This window comes from Gymnoscopelus microlampas (genome assembly GCF_963454915.1).
Source record: "Gymnoscopelus microlampas genome assembly, chromosome: 15".
Lineage (NCBI taxonomy): Eukaryota > Metazoa > Chordata > Actinopteri > Myctophiformes > Myctophidae > Gymnoscopelus > Gymnoscopelus microlampas.
This window is the reverse complement of record NC_139952.1, coordinates 23,490,227-23,510,352: the sequence shown is the minus strand read 5'-3', so window position 1 is coordinate 23,510,352 and position 20,126 is coordinate 23,490,227. Positions and strand designations below refer to the sequence as shown.

The 20,126-nt window shown below is 42.3% G+C and overlaps 1 long non-coding RNA gene across 1 annotated transcript; it reads left to right on the top strand.

The window, feature by feature from the left end:
• The first annotated feature begins 15,451 nt into the window (after positions 1-15,451).
• Positions 15,452-19,124, top strand: LOC311061525. The gene is made up of 5 exons (XR_014602406.1): positions 15,452-15,527; positions 17,731-17,774; positions 17,926-18,056; positions 18,908-18,994; positions 19,089-19,124. It is a non-coding gene; the product is annotated as an uncharacterized lncRNA (long non-coding RNA).
• The last annotated feature ends 1,002 nt before the right edge of the window (positions 19,125-20,126 follow it).

Below are 20,126 nucleotides of genomic sequence, written 5' to 3'. Positions count from 1 at the left end.
CAGGTATAGGTAAAAACACAAATTGGACTGTTATAGCGCCACCATGAGGCTGATTAGAGAAATCTCAAGTGGAATGTCTTGCTGGGCATAGTGGGAATGTGGGTGCGAAGTTGCACGGAAAGTGCATGCTGTGTTCATAATTTGAGGCATTTTGGTCAAAACGGAGCAGTCCTGGAAACTTTGGAAGCCATTTTTAGTCAATCAGGATGGAAAATGAAAAATCTGAAAGAGTGTTTTTTTTAATGACTATAGAGATACTGTGTATCGATTTGCGTGATGTTAGGACAAAATATGTAGCAGTACTGTGAGAAAATGTGGTTTGCAAGAAGCGGCCTCCTGGTGGCACTATAACAGGGCCATGTGAAAGAAATGGGGCAGAGGTTCTGAATTGGCATCCAGGGAGTGTGTGTGCACAGTAGCGCTGCGATCAAGCCAATGATGCGGGAGATTAGCTATCCACAGACCGTCGGACGGACAGGGGGTAAAACATACTCTCGCGCCATCCCTTTCGGCCTGGCGGAGACAATAAAAAAGCTAAAGTAAAGGAAAAGACCATTACTGCAACAAAAGTAGTCAACAAACTATACTATAAAACATTGGCCACAGTGTCAAATAATTTAAGAGAGAGGCAAACATGTTGAAAATAGCCGATCTACAAGCTTACAACGCCTCTCAACGTGAGGCGTTGTGAGCTTGTAGATCTGCCATTTTCACAATATTGACTTGTGGAACGGAGTCAAACAAAATTGGGGGGGTCCCCAGTTCAAATATGATTAAGGGGGGGGGGGGGGGGGTAGCCACTGCCCTAATCGGACCGAAATGATCTGAAATTACTACATGACCATAATGCAGCCTAAACGTGCGTTGGACGGGGCGGTCCTGCCATTACGTTAGTTACTTGCTGTGGAGCTACACCAGAAGACACAGACAACATACACCATCTACAATGGACTAACGGAGCAGCAATAATAACAGTTACCGCACGAACGTGCATTGTTGACAAAGTGATTGCACAGCCGCTGCAGGCATGACAACCACGTTAGCGTTAGCTACATGCCAACGATCACAGCGCCCTGTCCGTCGTCGCTGCGACTGACTCTGATGGCTACAGCCATAGATATATAAACACTACAGCAAGCTCTCTGAGATGCCATTGTCTGGGAACTGCTCTTAGCGTGACACGACCAATGAGAGTGAGCGCTTTCGTTGTTGCTAAGATACGGTGCATGGCACACGGCGTCTCTGCCCCATAGCTTGTAGATCTCTCACACATGATTGGCGTAGGCTGCGTTGCCGTCGACGCTGATTGGCTGCATGTTGCTGTGACGTTGAAATGGGGTGCCAGGTCTGCTTTGTGTGTAAGCGATGTTGGGCTCATTTGGGTGCACTTTTGGGCTCGTTTCCATAGACCACGGCAGCGCTTATTTCTTTCCCGTGACCGATGTGGCGAAAAAGGTGCAAAACGAACCATCCGGAAGTAAATTGCGAGATGAAATATATAGCACTTTTTGATTATTAGAAAAGGAGACACATGTGAAGGTGGAAAATGAAAGGTAGGAGATTATATAGTTTTGCATGAGCGATTTTTGTAGCAAGTTGTGAGAGAATTGGGCCACTCCTGTGGGCGGGGGGCTCAATAGAACCATTGGGGTTTGAAAGGAGACGCTCTCTGTTTGAGTGGTGAGATATTGTACAACTGTCTTCACTCTGTATCACTCAGTCTTCAATTCTAAATCATCTCACAAGACATACTGACCCCTTCTGAGAAAGGTCATAGCTTAGAGGTGAAGTAAATCGATGTCACAGGTTCACTGGGTCCAATTAAGGACAGCTTATTGGGTGGGTCGTTCATCATTTACGCCCACCCACCACTCAACAGTCTTAAGCTCAAGCCATACCCTGTTTGGTTGGCCGCAAATATTGTAATTCTTAACCTTTGCATAATTCAATTAATCAAAATGTATATAAAACTGTTCTCGTTTTTTTAGCGGCGCTAGCCGAGCGGATCCTGCTCTATACCTGACTTTGTCCGTGTTCACCGTCAACGTTCTGATTGGTCAGACCCGTCAACGTTCTGATTGGTCAGACCCGTCAACAAAGTGATTGGTCAAGCTGCACGTGACACATGGCTATAAACACATTATAAACACATATCGATGACATAATGTATCAAAGGCGCCGCTACCTTCACACAGGGTGTGATTTTTTTTTTAACTGTTAAAGTGGAATACCACTCCTTTTCAACATTAAACTATGTCATTTATATACCTTATAGAGCTGATGTGTGGAAATGTTGGGGTCATGTGATCAGTGACGGACGGAAGCTGTAGTCTTTGGCCTGCCCTTTAGTCAGCCTGCAGTCTAGAATGGGGAATTCCCCTCCAGCTGAAACAGCATGACTTGAAAATAATACAAGACTTGTTTGAGCCTTTTCAGCCAATTCAGTTCACAGTGTACAAGTGCTAATACTCCTTCTGACCCGCCAAATTTTTCAGTCCCAGAACTTTTCCTCCGAACCCCTGCACCTCCAGATGACCTGACTCTCCGAACGATAGTTTGGGAAGCCTTTCCGACAGGGGCGTCAATTGGGTATGGCAGGCTATTGCAGCTGCCATACCCTGGCTCCAGGGGAGAAAAAAAAAAAGTAATTTTTTGATAATAAATCGGGAAAATCAGGCAAAAATAGGAATTAAATAACATAACCCTAACCTAACCCGAATCCTAACCCTAAAACCGAAATAAAGTAACCAAAAACTGGAAAAAAACGAACCCAACCCGCCCAGAACCGCACAAAAATTTCGCGCGCGCGCGTGCATGAGGTCGCGTGCATGCTGCCATACCCTAGCTTTTGCTGAACTGACGCCACTGCTTTCCGATCTACCCCACTACATCTCAGAGGCAAATCATATTATACTTTTACTCCACCACAATTATTTGAAAACTTTAGTTGCTAGTTACTCTGTAGATTTAGATTATAATTACAAAACATACATCAGCCCTATATATATATAGCCCTATTTCAGCCATTTGTAAATAGCCGATCTACAAGCTCACACTGCGTCGTGATATGCATTGTGAGCTTGTAGATCTGCTATTTTCAAAAGATTTTTACACATTTGAAAACTTGTCAGATGGGACATTCTGCGTAATGAGTACTTTCTACTTTTGGTTCTTTTAGTACATTTTGATACCACTATTTCTACATTCCAGTATTGATCCTTTTACTTAAGTAAAAGATGTGAGTACTTTTTCCACCAGTGTACAATCCATAAACTAGGAATTACCGGCCGCCTCCTTGCTGCCCGGTGGTACATGTTGGTTGGGAACCTCTGTCTGCTTGCATCTCGGATCATATTTAGTTGGACACACTCTGTGTTAATACAAAACACAGCAGGAACCAAATGGCTTAGTGGTCGGGGGAGGAGCAAGTTGCGTGCATGCGCATGTGTACAACATGCATGCATGCACACGAGTGTGTGCGTGTGTGCGTGTGTGTGCGTGTGTGTGTGTGTGTGTGTGTGTGTGTGTGTGTGTGTGTGTGTGTGTGTGTTTTGTGTATGCGAGTGAATAGATGTATGTGAGTAGCACTGCAATTGTCCTTGTACAATCGAGGGTGTATTAATGAATTGCAATATGAATATGAAGGATATATGATCTGGGATTGCGTTAAAAGGCTTGGTGTCAAGTATCTATTTTGGACACTCCTATTTGGGATAAATTATATTTCGTATTCAATCTAAAATATATTTGTGAATTAGTGTTTCCTGGCTACAGAGTTTTGAAGTCCATTTTCTAGCCAAGTGTTGTATATTTTGATATGCACAGTTGATCACCGACCTTGACCTGTACCTTTGACCACCAAATTGCACCATAAGTCAGATACCGCATTTAAGAACTAATATGAAGTTTTATGACTTTATGACGTGTTATGATTTGTTAGTGATACAGTATTACTAAGTCAATGTACACAGAATAACAAAGTACATAATGGTCTCATCACTATAACTTCCCAATCACCTTGTGGCTCAAGCAAGCAATAATAATAATAGCATGGACAATCAAAAGCACTTCTCAGTCAAAAGGCAACATCTGATTTATTTGTCCCCTGAATGCCGGGGGGAGAATCTTTTTTCGGGACATTGTAACAGGTGTGTCTATACACTATCGGCCTGCCAGTGGGTTGACAGCAGGCCTTGATCACAACAGGGGAAATGACAAAGGGGAAGAAAAGGCTGAAGGCTTCATTGTCTTCGTACGTGCCCAAAGACACTGCAGGGCTAATAAGAGAGAAAGGCCATTAAAATGCCATTTGGGCCTTGTGCTCTGTTTGAGTGGAGTGAACAGATTAGCCACTGATTCCTTGGCAGGGACTGTGTGTGTGTGTGTGTGTGTGTGTGTGTGTGTGTGTGTGTGTGTGTGTGTGTGTGTGTGTGTGTGTGTGTGTGTGTGTGTGTGTGTGTGTGTGTGTGTGTGTGTGTGTGTGTGTGTGTGTGTGTGTGTGTGTGTGTGTGTGTGTGTGTGTGTGTGCGTGCGTGCGTGTACTTGAGTATGTTGTAAGCGTGACATACTGATCAATGATGCCCATTTGTGGGTCATCCTCTACTGACTGACCTCTGTAATTATCTGTGAGATGACACAAAAGGAGCCTTCCTAAATCCCACACTCTTCTGCTCTTCACAGTACCTCTCTTCTAATGGTCAGAATCACAATAGACAAGTTAATAACAGACCCTAGAATACAATGGAAGGGGAGACATGTAGACCATTCCTTGCAGTACATTAAAACAAGACATGACTTGTAACGCACTTATGAAAACAAAGAGAAAATGTATAACATTTAAAGTTCCATGAGAAATAAAAACAGTAAGCTAATCAAAGTCGCATACAGCAATTAAATTATCAAAGCTGAGCTCCTCAGGCAGGTCATTCCAAAGTCGAGGAGCCCTAAGAGCAAAGGCATGGTCATCCTTTGTCTTCAGCTTCGACTCGGGAGCAACCAGCAGCTTCCTGCCGCAGGACCGCAGGCATCACAAAGGCTTGTAAGGGGTTAATAACTCTAAAATGTAATCAGCAGTCAGGCCATGAAATGCCTTAAAATCAGTGTAGAGAATTAATATTTTCTCTTCTCTTAGTTTTAGTTTGCATGCTGGGAACTGGAGTTATGGCTGTTTAAGCCCCAGCCAATAGGAACGCAGAGGTGGCGGGGCTTCAGTAATTACAACCTGTCCCATAGGACCACCGACCAAGTTTGAAGCCTTTTGCATGCTGGGAACTGGAGTTATGGCTGTTTAAAGCCCAGCCAATAGGAACACAGAGGGGACGTGTGGTACGCAAGGGCCTGGGGGCCACACCACTGACCAGTGTTGGTGCGGATCGGAGAAACTGTGCGCCTTGCAGATCTGCATGTTACGTTTATTTGTTAGTTAGAGGACCACTTTGGAACTAAGTCCTGGACTTACACTTATTGTGTTTTATCAAATGTCTTGAATGTCTTTGATGATTTGTGGGTTATTTTCAATTCACATGAACTAAATTAAGCAACAATATTTCGGATTGTTAGGTTTACCTCAGGTCATACAACATCGATACAATTCTGGAGGCTGTTGCAGGCTACACAGTCCCCCATGTGGGTCTGTGGATTGACTGATTTCTGATTACACAGTATGTATTATGCAGAGCAGCCGGATACTAGGACATGACATTTAAAGAATACTAATTGCCTTGCCTGTGTTCCAGTCATGTTTATTGGTTAAATTGTGGCCTTTGTTGATTAGGTCTCCCAGCCAATTAAAATGTAAATATCACGCTAGTGATGCAGAACATTGGGAGGCCATTTGTTTATTTCAATTTAGGCCGGGTTAAATAAAAACTAGTCCATCCATCAATAGGTAATATGTTCATGTTACTATAAATGGTTTGTTAAAAGGCCTATGACAGAAATGGGAATTAACTAGGTTAGCTGGACTCATTTGTATGTGAGGCGTGAGCATGTCCTTCAATCAATATCATTACTGTAAGGGATATGTGTTGAAACAACAACACAACAATGCTACAATCAACGGATAGCATCAGTGCCCTTTCCCTCTCTCCTTCCTGTCTCCCTCATGCTTAATTTATGCTCTGTCGCGACGTGTTGTGAGCTTGTAAATCGACAATTTTTGGCTATCAACACTGTCATACAACAATAAGTATATCATAAATCTAGGCTTCATTCTCTGTCATCCTCATGCCTCTTTGATCTCACTGGACCAAATTACAACATTTTGCCTCAATATTATCTCATCACTTGTGCTATTTCTGTATAATACAAAAATTGACTAAATTAATACATTTATAGACTCTGAGCAGCATGACTTCAAGTTGTTGTTGTTTTGCCTCCATGCAGAAAATATAAAGACCTCCAGTCTCATATTAAGCAGGGTAGCCAATCAGAGAGGTAGTTTGTCTGTTAAAGGCCACATCAGCCCTCACTGTACTTAAGCCTATGATGTGCCTCCCCAAATAGGTTTAACTAATAGCATTTAAGCACTCCCAACAGAGCAGCACATTTACTTTGGTTGTAAAAAGCAGTCAAGAACATGTGCTTACTTCCCACATGCAGAGCAATGACACACACGCTTGAGCGCGTGCACACACACACACCACACACACACACACACACACACACACACACACACACACACACACACACACACACACACACACACACACACACACACACACACACACACACACACACACACACACACACACACACACACACACACACACACACACTTACTTCTAGGTCTCTAGAAGTCAACATTTTGTTTTGCACCAGTAACTGGAAATCACACCTCATGGGTTTGTGAGGTGTGTTTAAACATGTTAGGCATGGTCTTTGGCCTTTCAACAAGCGACATATTAGGCTTCTGCTCTTCAGGCAGAGATAACCTGCTATTGGGGCCTTAATAACCACATGAACCTATAGCATCCCTATTCTGGGCATGTCATAATAGTTGAACAATCGGTGAAATTTTATGAACATTTGGCAAAAATAGCAGGTCTACAAGCTCACAACACGTCACAACACGTTGTGACCTTGTATACTGACTGTTTCAACAGAAGCGATTTGATGTAGAGGGGAAAAGAGGAGATGGCCAAGTACAGACCCCTGGGGGTCCATGAATTATATAGGGTTTAAGTGGTTAAACAGGCAAACACACACGGTATTGTGGAAACTTTGAACAGCGGTGCAGTGCTCCACATGTCCTCTTTGAGGTTATACTCGGCTGCATTCTTTACTATGACACTCTGCGTGGTGTAGATAGTGCCCGTAGCAAGATTCTGTGAATGTGTAAAAAAGGTTGAAAAGGGCAGAGTGCTCATCACCGCACTGCAGTCTATATCAGATGTAAGCACGCCGTGCCCTTGGGGAGTTGGAGGAAGCCAGGGACAAGGAGTTCATGCAAGGCCTACAGATGGAGTACTGCTAGTGGGTTTGACAGAGATGATAGTTGCCTGCTAGAGATTCGCACACAGACACCCTTAGAGCACGCAAACGCACGTAGGTACACAAGCACACACTTGCTACAGCGGTCCGTGATGTCCCAGCGCACAACTTCCTGGCAATCCTGGTTGACTTCAATGCAAGGCTCGGACCACAGGACACACCCTTCACATACCACGGCTCTACCAACGAATATCTCGCCACCCTACTCATGGAACACAAACTACTGGCAGCGAACAACCATGTTCCAGAAAAGAACAGGCAAGAGATGGACCTTCCAAGACCGAGCCACAGGTATGCTACATCAGTTGGACTGCATGCTTGTGAGGCAAAAGTGGAGGAACTCCATCCTGAATGCTGTACCATACAGCACATTCAACTCTGTGGGCTCTGATCACCGTGTGGTCTCCACGAGGGTGCGACTAAGCCTCAGGGTCCCCAAGCCAAGCCCCAAGATCCGGTACGACTGGAAGGCATTCTCAACCGACCCTGGCCTTCAAACCAGGTATATGGAGGAGGTTAGGAAACGCTTTCAGCAGCTGGATATGGGAGCGGTGCCTAATAGCGAATACAGGCGATTAGTGTGCCAGTGCTGGACAGAGCCAGAACCATCATTATAGCCCTGGACTATGTGCTCAGGAAGGCCATCAGTGGATGAGAGCAGGATCTTGGCTTCACTGTAACACGAAGGAGGTCGAGATGACACCCCACAGTAGTCCTGACAGACCTGGACTATGCGGACGACATCAGTCTGCTCTCCGACCACGTGGAACAAGCACAGGAGCTCCTGAACAGAGTGGAATTAGAGTGTGCCAAGGTTGGCCTTTGGCTAAATGCCAAGAAAACAGAGGTTATCACCTATAACATCCTATTGGAACATCCACCTATAACAACAACAGGAGGTACTGCTCTGAAAGAAGTCAAGGACTTCAAATACCTGGGCTCATGGGTCAACTCAACCGAGCAAGATATGAAGTGAGGAAGGCACTTCCATGTAGGGCCCTGAACGGCATGGCAAGTGTATGGAACTCCAACCTCCCCGACAAATCAAACTCAGCTTGGTCACATTTGTCCTAAGAAGTCACAATATGCCTTTTCGGGGTGAGACAGCATATTGACTACAGATTCAAGTACACAATTGTTCCTTACCTAGATTAACTTTTTGTTTAAAATATGATGCCTTGTATGGTCCTGTTAATACAAACCTTCCAGCAATATTGTTAAAAGACGCATCACTATCAGTCCTCATGAGGTGATTATTAAAGGGATAGTTCACCCCCAAAATGGCTTTTTTTCCTATCGATTAGTCTCCGCACCAATACGTATTGACGTATTGGTGGTAAGAGTATTGGCATTGCTAGTTTCTGGTTAACGGAGCTTCTGACATGCGTCAGCAAATAATTCACATCAAACTATTTGTGTGCGTGCGCTCGTGTGTGTGTGTGCGCGTGTCCCTTATGATACAGTATTGTCATGTTCCATATTGCAGGTCCTCAGACTAAGATGTCTGTATGATTACACCGCATTTGTTTGGTGATGCAGCCAGTCGGTCATACATAATTATGTAGCTTCTCCTTTCACCTATGATGTGGCTTTTTTTTCCTGCTATCTCTCTCTCTCTTCCTCAGCTTTCTGTCTCTTTCTGCCCCCTCTCCTTCTCTACAATACTCCCACCTCTATATCTCTCCATCTCTGTCTCGCTCACTCCCTCCTCTCATCATCTGTCTTTCTTTTGAAAATGGATGTGGTATTTTCTTGAGTTGATTACAGGAATTTCAAGCGCTGGATTTTTAATGTGTTTTGGCGGCGGCTTCAACTGGAATGCTGTGTGATGCATAGTGTTGCATAAATTAAAAAAATATTTTTGGGGCCAGTGTAGAAAGACAGGATACAGCAGGGGAGTAACGTGCAGGAAAAAACGGTCCGGCCTGCCGGGAATCAAACTGGGGAACTGCTGTCACGCATCAGAGCCCATATGACATGCGCCCCAACCACCCAGCCATCAGGTCACTCCATAGATAACGTTTTATGTCTCGATTTAACCCCGGTGGCCATAGTTGAATGGGTAGAGAGTCTGTCTGGGAGTATGGAGGTTGCCGGTTTGACTCTTAGCTTGCCTATAGTGCAGCCTACATATCCCTGAGCAAGACACTAACCCCTAACAGCTCTACCTGTATGCTCATCTGTATGAGCAGCCATCTTTTTGGTGAAGCAGTAAAAGTAATCCTATCTCCCCTGGGGACTAGAAAATATTTAAATTTTGTTTTCCTTTTTGTAATAATCCTTTATTAAAAAAAGGCTAGTTATGTATAGCAAATGCTGAAGTGGGAATGCTTCTTGTATTTGTGCATGTACTTACGTATGTGTGCGTAGTCTGCGTACATGTGTTCATGCATGTGTATGCATGCTTTCAGGCCCTGCCACTGCATTCTCCCTTGATGGATGGCCATTTTCATTGGCCAGCTCAAGCTTAATGAACCTTGCAATTCATGACTTAATTGAATGCTTTCTACACTCGCATGTTCTATGCTCTTATCCCCTCACTCACTCACGCACTCACTCACTCACTCACTCACTCACTCACACAGACACACAGACACACACACACACACACACACACACACACACACACACACACACACACTGCAAAAATTGGATTTTAAGAAAGTAAAAAAATCCTCGATCCTAGCATATTAGTCTTATATTTTGTCCAAAAAGAAAAAATGTGCTTGTCAAAGAACATTTTTGCTTGTCAAACATGTTTCAAACAAGATTTTATTTTCTCATTTTAGGGAAATGTAACTTGCATTTTCTTAATAGGGAATTTAATCCATTTTTGAGCAATACTTAACCAGTAACAAGCTACAACAGTGGTTTGCATCATATCCCAGTGGAGGCACAAGATTATTTTTCCTTATTTTAAGAGTAAGACCAGTTGGAACAGCTTCTCAATTTAAGAATTGTTTTATTTAATTCAACTGTCAATCTAATGCGACTTCATCACATAGAAATAACATGTTTCAGATCAAACAAACATGTTTCAGATCAAACCAACCATTTAACAAAGTGCACATTGGCTTTGGTAAAAGTGCAAGCTACACTTTAAAATCTGGGAACTATAAAACATTTCATTATCACATCTTAACAAAACTCGGCAACGCTGTGCATGCATGTTACTTTCAGATGAGATAAAAATAAAAAGTGATATAAAACAAAAAATAGAAGTTTGGGTGTTAGGGTTCAACTGGTCACATGCACACTACAGTTTCATTCCCACCCCCAGTACATTAATTTAATTCAACAATCTGACATCACAGATAAAGACCATGTTTCAGATCGCTCAAACCATTTAACAAACAGTGCACATTGGTAAAAGTGCACGCTACACTTTACAATCTGGGAACTATAAAACCAGTCTTAAACTCTGCAGTAACGCTGTGTAGTTTTATGCATAATGTTATAGGTACTTATTGGACAAAAGAAAAAAGAATATAAAACAAAAAAATGTAAGTGATATCAAGCACGCTCTGTAGGCTTCAACTTGACACACTACAGCCCCCCCCCCCCCCCCCCCCCCCCCCCCCACCCACAGTACAGTACACACCAAAAAAAGAAATTAACATACAGGCAGGACAGTGTCATAAAAAAATAATAGTAAAATAAACAATAATAATAAAGAAACCACAACAGTCACCAGTCTCAATTTGGATCAACTCGCCATTGCAAAGAGGAGTGAGCTCTAATGGGGTTTTACACTGACAAGGGACATTCCATTCGTACAGGGGACCTGGGGAATTGCACGGTGCTGCAATGCTCGAACATGCTTTCAATGGCGCCGAAACAAAGGTGCAACCAAATCAAATGTTTATATACTATTTGTACAAGGCAGGAAGATGTATATGACCACAGGTTACAACACTGTTAGGATGAACTAATTATAAGGATAGTTCTTGTAGTTAGATTGCTGGTAGCAGGTTGCCCTGAGCGTCGTCGATTAGAACGATACCTCCCGTGGGGCCCTAGTAATTCAGGCCGGTAGGATGAGATCAGGTAGAAGAGTAAATGGTTTGTAAGGCCTTCACTCTTTCTTAGTTAGTTATACTTATTAGTTACTGAACCGGAATATATCTGATCTGATCTATCCTGCCTCAACTCAACCTTATAAACTGGTAGGTGTCATTGTCATCCTACACGTTCGCCATATAAGGACGACCCTAGAGCATAGCCGTTTCGTTTATCATCCATGTATGGATATTTAGGAGGTGCCCGTACAGAGGATACCTCTGTAACAACACTGATACGTCCCAGGTGCATCCATGTGATGTTTTTTCGTTATAGTTATTCTATTTATAGTGGCTCATAGGAATTTATAGACTACCTGACAACCAGGAATAGATTGGTGACCACCAGAGAGTAGATGGCATCCGGGAGAAGTTTGGGTTGGCGCCCCAGTCTGTGTCTTCCATGAGGAAGAAGCCCAACAAATCCACGGTGAGGCCTTTAGGAGGGCCATTCAAGCAATCGCTAAGGGAGGCTGCAGTACCACCACAGGCCAAGACACCATCACACCAGAATTAAATGTTTGGAGCGGGGTAGTCTGGTGCAACGCACAGGTCCTGGACCTGGTGAGACGGAGGAGGAGCCCGGCCACGAGGCCATCCACAGAGCCTAGTCCCTCCACGTCCCAGAGTATCTCCTCTCCCCCATTCCTGGCAGAGTAGTTTCGGACAAGTGTATTAAGTGGCCCTGTCTTTCCCTATTTAGGACTGACCGTGGGTAGCTACCTGGGACGTAAGTCGGGGCTTCATCAACCCTGGCTGGATCACCTGGGCGAGGGTGTATGTTGCGAGACCCGAAACATCCTATGACCCCACACTGTAAAATCTGATTTCATGTAATGGTAGACCTTACTTAAAAGAAAGAGTACTCTTTACTCATTTCGGCTTAATTTGTTGACTCTACTAGATGAAATCTAGTAGAGTCAACTTTCTGGTGAGGAAAGTAATTAAACTTTGTCTTTTCAGTAACCCTTACTTAACATTATAAAGTGAGGAGGATTTGTAAGTAAACTAATGTCTTTTCAGTAATCTTTACTTAACATTATAAGTGAGGATGACTTTTAGTGTTTTATTAAACTTATGTCTTTTCAGTAATCCTTACTAAACATTATAAGTGAGGAGGATTTGTATTAAACTAATGTTTTTTCAGTAATCCTTACTTAACATTATAAGTGAGGATAATTTTGGTGTTTGTATTTATCTATTTATATGCATAATATAACATATACGTATATGTATATGTACATGTGACACTGATAAAGCTCAAAGATCAGCAAAAAGACTGCAAAGGTCAACCCTGGTTATGTCGAATGGTGGGTTACATCAATAGTCTACAACTTTTCAATAAGAAGTTATAGATTTTTGAAATAGTTCAAAGTTAAGCTTTTCTCACAATTTTCAAAAATATTTTTTTTAAATTAAAAAACACGTTTTCAGACTCAAAAGAGGACGCTGAATCGAATGGGCTAGGTCTCGATTTTGTATGACCCTTAGAAAGTGGTTTAAACAAGCGTTAACGTTTAGTAAACTTGAAGCTTTTTTCACAAACATATTATTATTTTATTTTGACCCTTCCACCCTCTTATTTATATGATATTGAGTCGAATGGTAGGTTACATCAATAGTCTAGAATTGTTTAATAAGAAGTTATAGATTTTTGAAATAGTTCAAAGTTTAGCTTTTCTCACATGTTTTAAAAAAAAAATATTTTTAAATTAAAAAACACCTTTTCAGACTCAAAAAAAGACGCTGAATTGAATGGAATAGGTCTCGATTTTCTAGGACCTTGGGAAATACAAACGGTCACCAAAAAGATTGGACGTTGACTTTTGTATAAAAAACTGATTTTGTTGAGCACAAAATCTGTAACTAATCGCTCCAGATATTTTTTTAAAATCCGAAACTTCTCTCAATCCATATTGAGAGTAAGCCGGATTTTTTGGCACCGGCCCTGATTTTTTCTGACACTGATAAAGCTCAAAGGTCAGCGAAAAGACTGCAAAGGTCAACCCTCGTTAAATTTTTAGAAATTGTATTTTTCTTCGAGACTCTGGCTTTAGACTAATGTGATGGCGCTGATTCCAAATATGCAAGTTTATTTTTTCTCGGACAACAGGAAGTGCCTCAAAAGGCCACTTCTTGGTTGGTTTTAGGGTGTTCCAAGCCTGTGATTTCTCCGAAATATTTTTTTTCCAAATCTACACGTAAAATAATGCTAAAATTTGAAATAATCAAACCCTAATATCAAATCATGATTTAATTATCCCTTAATTGGCTATGGTTACGGCTTCGCTATCTCGCTCAATATCTCGAATACGATAAGGACTTAGGGTCCACTTTTTGGATAATTGTAGAGCTGGCTGAGACGCACACTTGGATGTCTTGTTTGTCCCGTTACGACACATTTCTATTTCTGACTTTGTCCTTTGATATGGTCTTAAGATATAAGACTCTATGTGCCTTCTGAATGTGTAGGAGGTCAACTTAGGAGTGTCATACCGGGACAAACAAGACATCCACACGTGCGCCTTGGCGAGCTGTACAACATATCCGAAAGGTGGATTCTAAAAATGCATCGATTTCGAGATATATCGCTTTATTGCGCGTAATAACTTGACATTTGACCCTAGCCAATTAAGGAGAATGGTAAGGCCGTGTCCGAGGAGAGTTATATGGGCGCGTTCGGGGCGACGCGCTGACCCAGAAACAGGTGTCCAATTTTGTTTTTACTCCTTTCAAACAGGTTTTCACTATTATCTCGGCCCCTAGGGGGCGCTGAAACAAACGGACAACGTATTATTGATCAGCTCTTCACCCCGGACGCGTCCATATAACTTTCCTCACACACAAACATGTGGTTCTGAAAATCAGGGTTATTGGGCTTCTTGAATAATTTGGCCACTAGGGGGCGCTGACACAATCGGACAACAGATTATTTATCAGCTCTTCAGCCCGGACGCGCCCATATAACTTTCCTCACACAGGGACATACGGTATGTATTTTTAATATTTTTTTTTGAAAATTAAAAAAATAAAGTACAATAAAAAAATTTAATAAAATAAATGAAAAAAGTAATCGGAAAAACACGGCCCCCTCACGCATTAAGAGGGCAGGATGAGTCACCAGAACCAAGGACGGGTGTTTTTGATTAATCTAACATGGTTAAAATGGAGTTTGAAGTTACAATGGGTTTGTATAGGAAAGGGGCGTGTCTGATAAAATGAATATCAAATATCTAAATAATGAATCAAGCAACTTAAAAACTGTCTGGGTGGTTCACAAAGGCCTGAGTAGATGATAAAATGACAGAAAGTTTTTTTGAAAGTGAAATATCCCTTTTAAGTGTATTTATTTTTGGACATCACTTTACACAAGTGTATTCTAACATCACGTTTTGTGTGTGTGCTTTTGGTCCTGCTAAGTAAGGCTGTATTGTCTGAATTTTCATTATAATCAATGGGGAAAGCCTCGCTCCTGTTCAGTCCAATCAGATGTAGGGTCTGTCTACTGCATCCTCCTAACTCTATGACTGTATCCTGTATACAATTCAAAGGGCTTTGAATGGTATACGGGGCGTATACCATGCACCGTTTCCGTATCCGCCCAAACCTAGAACCGCACTCAGGGTTGCCAGATCTGCTCATTATAATTTCCCTGCAAGCTTTTATTTGAAAATAGCCGATCTACAAGCTCACAACGCGTCGCATCGCGACGCGTTGTGAGCTTGTAGATCTGCTATTTTCAAATAGCTGATGTATGTGTTAAAGTGCTCATGTTGCCCATAGTCGCTTCTTTTGGGCTGGTTTTCCTAGACCTGGTTGCTTGTTTCTCTCACAGAATCTGGCAACACTGACCGCACTACACATGCGCAGTTGATCACTGGAGAAGCGCGCGTAAGAAACAGGAAGAGAAGAACGGTCTTGTTGTTTTTCTGCAGCTCTAGTCTGCTCCGTTCATTCATTCAGAGTTGTTATGCTAAGGTAAGTTAACGTTCACTGTATATACTATATATTTAGCAAACGTTGTCTTTTGTCATATTCCTCATACTTTTGTTGCTTAAGTTTATGTCATCGATTTATTTAGCGAAGTTAGCGAGGGACTCTCGTCCTTCTTTGTTTACCCCAGAGACACGGCCCGCTGGACTCCGCCAACAAAGTGAGTTTCATAATTAACCTACAGTAGTATGTTGCTGGGTAGATTTCAGCAGATTAGCTCTGGTTGTGGAGAACATATTTTCAGGCAGCATGAGCATAATATGTTGAAACTAGTGTTCGGTACAAACGTATTTACACACAATTACAATATTATTGTATCCAAGGGGTCTTCAACAGGGGGTCCTCAGAGTTACTACCCAGGGGCCGCCAAATCTGTGTGTGTGTTATATATTTAGTTTTTACATTAACCACTTGAACCCTAGCATCCCTTTTCTGAGGGTAACCAAAAATAGCAGATCTAGAAAAATAGCAGATCTACAAGCTCACAGTGAGCTTGTAGATCGGCTATTTTTGGCAAAAAGGTTTGGTCTAGAGGGGGTAAAAAGAGCAGACCAAGTTGAAAAAAAAGTTTAATCTGAAATACAATTTTATACAATATAGAGGGGGTCCCTGCTCCATCTCTCTCTCAGCTAGGGGTCTTTGGAAAACGTTGAAGACCTCTGGTTTAAAGCATCTATTTACTACTTTACTTTAGCCATATTTTATGTTTGTCATACAACTGTGTTGTTTAAAAAATGTTTAAAAAATGTTCATCTACAAGCTGACAACATGCTTTGTGATCTTGTAGATGTTCAGAAAATCGCTTTTATAAGAATATTATTTATAATAAATGTATTCAATTAAATGTTGCACCCCTGTGGGTTAGAAAAGCTAAACTGGCCTAGGGCAGTGGTTACCAAACTGGGGGTCCCAAGAAGATTATCTTAATGTTTTTCTCACTCAACAGTAAACAAACCAACATACAGTGTAAGTGCATACACTATACAGGGTATCTGCACATTTATAAAGAGACAACTTAAGAACTTATAAGACCTTTTTAATCCCTCTAAAACAGGGGCTTTCAACCAGTGGTCCTTGAGGGGGTTCCAGGGGGTCCCCAGGCAAATGAATAGTTAGCAACCAAATTGACCCTTATATGTCTGTAACTCTGAGTGTACAAATGGAACCAAATGGACCCGTTAGGGTCCATTTGGTTCCATTTGTACACTCTCAGAGTTAAATGAACACTGATGATGGTGATACAGTGTAGATTGGGATCCCCTAAAAAATCTAAATGGTTGAGTCCCTGGCATATATTTTCAAATGGGGGTCCCAGGGCTAATATTTGTCAATTTGGGGGTCCTTGATGCGAAAAAGGTTGAAAACCACTGCTCTAAAATATAAATGGACACACAACAAACAATACTACAAAACATGGTCAAACATTGGCCACATTGTCAAATATTACCTAAGAAATAGGCGCACATTGTGAAAATAGAAGATCTACAAGCTCACATCACAACGCCTCGATTGTGAGCTTGTAGATCTGCTATTTTCACAAGCCCGCGGACCCCCATTTGAAAAGATATGCCAGCTAGGGAGTCCCATAAGAGAAGATTTTTACGTCTCTAGCAGTGATTCTTTTAATTTCAAGGACCCCCAGTTTGACATGCATTAGGCTACGGACCCCTATTTAATGGCATTTCTATCTCCGGGACCCCAATTTATATTGTAAAATCTATGTTAATTTAACCATAAGCCATAAGGGTCAATTTGGTTCCTAACTATCCATCATTTAGCTCGGTACCCCCTGGATCTCCCTCGAGGACCCCTGGGGGTCCCGAATTATCATTGTACCAACAATTAATGCGGTAGGGTTAGACAGTGGCACGTTGTGAGGGTGTAGGCTGGCCATTATTGAGAATGTTGTCCAAAATAGGGACACCAGGTTGAAAACAGACTATTATTATTAGTAGTAGTAGTAATTTGTATTATAGATTGTGGCTTATGTTGTTTGTATATTTGGCTGTTTGTCTTGACTGCAAGGCCCTTTGCTACTGTCTTGTCTAGCCTCATTTATGCCAGTGGTTGCCAGTCGTTATTTGTTTAATTCCTTTTTTTACTATTACTTAGTTATTTCTAATTGGCGTCTAGACATTACCTAACATTGTTTCTAATGTATATTATCCTTTTATCCCTTACCTCATAGAGCACTACAATGTTGCAGGACAGATATGCAGCCAGTGGAGCTAAGTGAGTAAGCTACTACTCATGTTAACACACCACTGATACCTGGCAGACAAATGACAAACATCTGACACACTTCAGTTTCTGCTATTAGAAACGTAATGCCAGGTTACACTTTTAAATTGTAATTGTTTATTTTTGTTATGTTTTCTGGCAGTCTGGCAGAGTCAACTGAGAGCCTAAGACCAGACCCAACAAGAAGGATGTTTCCCAGGTCTTGGACCTTGAATAACAACCCAGATGGGCCTTCATTGACTCATTGACCCCTGCTTCAGAGAACTGGAACATGTAAGCAAATGTATTCCTTTGAAGTAGGCCTGCATGTGCTTCCTTCAGTCAGTTGAATATTAAGAACACTAAGTATATTTTATTGTAGGACTAGTGCTCATGATGCACACCAGCAAATAGTTATTGATGGGGATGGGGTGGCGACTGTTGACGAATACAAGTATTTGGGTACAACGATTGATTCCAAGCTGACATGGAATTCCTACACTAATGCCATCTATAAGAAAGGTCAGCAGAGGCTGCATTTTATGCACAGACTGAGACAGTATAATGTGCAAAAAAGTGTAATGGTGCTCTTCCATCGATCCTTCGTGGAGAGTGCACTGACTTTCTGTTTTGTTTCCTGGTATGGCTCACTATCATTGGTTAATAAGAACAAACTCCATAAAATCATCAATGTATCCAGCAAGATAGCTGGGGTACGACATGAGAGTATAGCAGCAATGTATGAGACCCGGGTGCTTAGGAAGGGGAGAGCTATTGCTTGAGATAGAACGCACCCGTTATACAGTCAATACCACCTTTTACCATCAGGACGACGGTACACAGTGCCAATGTTGCAGGCTAGGGCTTCAAGATCATTTGTCCCTATAGGACTCCTGAACAAACAGGCCCCATCTCAGTTCTGTGCATACAATGTAATGTGATGCCTCTTGAATCATGACTGGTGGCCTTTTCCAGTTTGTATGTATTTTGTATTTATGTTATGTGTTTGTGATTTTTTTGTATCCTGATGGCACAAAAATGTTGTCTCTCTGTGATCTCTCTCTAGTTATGGATGAACACCGGTAGATCCTCGTTGGAGGAATGTGAACTGACCTGCTCTCTCTCTTTATCTGTCTGTGTCATAGGATGAACTCTGACGAATCCTCGATTGACGGAACTCCTACTTTGTACCCAAAGTGATCCGCTGTGGGACCTTAAGCAGCTGGACAAAGGTACAGTAATTACTGTTTCTGACGGAGTATCTCATGAAAGTATACGCTTGTTTAAATAACTGGCTGCTGTAAATTAATGTTTTTAACTTTGCAGCCCGCCTGACATGTCTCCACCACATGAAGTTAGGACATGCATGCTCTGCTCACATCCTTGAGGTAAGAAATGTGCATATATGGCAATTTTCATATTTGACTATAAGATTCAGAATGCAACGCATACATTTTTTGTGATATTTTTTTGTTTTTTCTGTTTGTGTTTGTGTCAGTCTGCAGAAGACCCCAACACCTTTCTTCAGGCAAGACCACTCCACTCAGCCCTGCCGTCTGTGAAACCATCTGCACATGCCATTGGAGCCATGCCTGTATTGACCTTCCCAAAAGATGACACCTTTTTTATCCAGGGGGAGGCAGTATTGTGACCAGGATTACTACATGTTTTTGTGAGGGTACCTACCCTAGGAGACACGGGGAGAACATGCAAACTCCACATAGAAAGGCCCCTTCGCCAACCCCACCTAGGGGGTGGGCACTGATGACTCGGAGGAGAGGACACGCCCACAGCATCAACTGCGGGAATCGAACCCAGGACCTTCTAGCTGTGAGGCGACAGCACTACCAACTGCGCCACCGTGCTCCCCCCAAAAGAGGACACCTATGCCAGCATGATGTATCTCATGGCGAGTGATTACACCGTTCACCTCACATACCCCAAGTGGAAGATGACTCATAGAAAAAGACCAAACGCCACCAGTTCAGTTCCTTGATGTTGCTGTAATACGGTTAGTTGATTACTCAGGTTAGTCACCAACAGAGCTTGGTACTGCTTTATTACCGCCAAGACGTCTTGGTAACAATTATTCTTCAACTGATGGACCCTGTGAAGTAAGGATCAGTTATGCCTCTCCCTCAAAGCACTTTATATATACATTGTATTGTCACGCTGGATGGTTTTTAGAATTGAATGTTTCCAGTTGAGTGTCCAGACTTGAGTGTCTGCTGTGTAAAGTGTGAAGTCCTCCCCCTGCCCAACTTTGCAGTGGTTCTCAAACTTATTCCAGTCCAGGATCCCCAAATTAATATTTGGCTTTGGACCCCCCTCTGAAAATAATCTGTGCCGCTGGGCCTCCCCATA